The sequence below is a fragment of the Arachis ipaensis genome, chromosome B05 (assembly GCF_000816755.2).
Source record: "Arachis ipaensis cultivar K30076 chromosome B05, Araip1.1, whole genome shotgun sequence".
NCBI lineage: Eukaryota > Viridiplantae > Streptophyta > Magnoliopsida > Fabales > Fabaceae > Arachis > Arachis ipaensis.
In genome coordinates, this window is record NC_029789.2 from 23,565,438 (window position 1) to 23,567,593 (window position 2,156).

The window sequence follows — 2,156 nt, forward strand, 5'->3', positions numbered from 1 at the left end:
TATCGAAAGAATTGATTTTTTTTTTAATATGGAGTTATTTTTTTTAAATTATTATTGAACAAATTAGATGGTTACATTAAAAATAAAATCTGAAAATCCAATTTGAGTGAGGTACACAACTTTGATAGTCAAATGTGTACATTAAAAATAAAAAAAAAAAGGTTAAAATACACAAATCTAAATGTTAAATTTGTACATTATACTAATTTTTAAAATTTAGAAACATAACTCTAAAGATTAGATTTGTGTTTTAAATATCAAATCTAATAATTTAATTTGTATTCTTTATATCTTAATTAAATATATCATCGTCTAACAACATTATAAAACATCATCTTCTTTCTCATATCAAAAATAAAAAAGTATGAAATTAGAGTCCACCATGCCCCCGAAAATTTTAGAAATTCATTATATTCCATAGGATGTGTGAATTATAGCAAGAGACTTCCTAGTCCAATAGATGACAAGTGATATTTTTGTTCTATAAGCTTTGGGTTTAAATTCCATTTCTAACTTTTTAGCTTTCCACTAACAGTGTATACATTTTGTTTTATTGTTTCTTCTATTAATAAACAAGTTTTTAGAGTAATTAGTTATTACATTGAATTTGTAATAGATTAAATTTGTAATAGATTAATAAACAAGTTTTTAGAGTAGTATAATACAAATTTTTATAAAGTGACAAATACGATTTAATAATGGATTAATAACTGTTTTTTATGTATATATAGAATCTATTATATATCTCTAATTTTAGAGCCAAAATGTGTCACATGTCACTTTCTCATTGTAATTGAAATTAAATATTTTCCTCCAAAATTAAGAAATTCTCCTATCTTCCTTACTAATTTTACAACCAAAATGTGCCACATATCATTCTCTCATTGTAATTGAAATCAAATCATTCCCTCCAAAATTGAAGAATTCTTTTCTCCTCCTTATTAATTTTACAACCAAAATGTGTCATATGCCCATATGTCACTCCTTCATTGCAATTGAAATCAAATCTTTCCTTCCAAAATTAAAGTTAAGAGTTCTCCCCTCCTCCCTCTTCTTTTCTCTATTTCTCTCTTTTCTTCAATCAGTATATATATTTTATATATCATTATTAATATCAATGATTAATTACTAATTTGACAATCAAAATGTGCAATACCATTAGCTTTTAAAAATTAAATATAATTTTGACTTTAGAAATAAATAAGTATATTTCACCAATACCATTAGCTTTTAAAAAAGAAATCTTCAAAATAAGGAGATTAGTGAAATAGTAAGGTAATATTTTAATTATTTTTAAATTTGTAATTTTTGTTATTTGTAAATTTTATTATCATAATTTAAAAATATTAAAATATCATTTTATCAATTTTTTTAGTTTAGAGGACTCCGTTGGTTTTTTATCGGAAAAGAAATTTCGCAGCCTTAAATTATTTATACTTTTGTTTCTATACGTTGCATTTGTTAGAAAGAGATGGAATTGTGGAGAGTCCAAAATGAACTTTCTATCTTCTACCTTGGAGCTTGCTGAATAATAGCGACAGTAATGTGCATAATTCTAAGAATCAACGAGCTTTAAATTAGACTAGACAAAACATCAATTCAAGAGTTAATTGATTTAACTAATAAGTTGTTTTTGCTAATAAGTATCTTAGGACATTAGTTAAAGTTATTTAAAGACTTTAAACTATATATTTTTTAAAAAAATTTCTCTAATAAATGCACTACAAAAATATTAGGAACTTAAATTTTTTATTTTCAAAAAAATTTCCATATTTAAGGCCACTTATTACTTAAATCCTAACTAAGATTCAACTAGAAGTGTCCGTTAGTTGGATTGGGTGGGTTAAAAAGACTTTTCCAATAATAAACTAATTAAATCATTGAGTTGGATTGGGTGAGTTTTATATTTTTTTTATTATTTCAACCTAAACCAACCCAACCCATTTATTAATGAGTTGGTTTGTGTGGATCCCATGGGTTTATTATTCTGCAGAACATTTTATATTAGGACATGTTATTTTTCAAGTCTAAAGACTTTCAATAAAATGATGTGGGTTAAGTTAATGGTGGGTCATGACCAAAAAAAGGTTAATGGTAGGTCTAGCTAATCCTTACATTATTAGGACAAGTAATTTTTTCAAAAAAATGAAATTTTC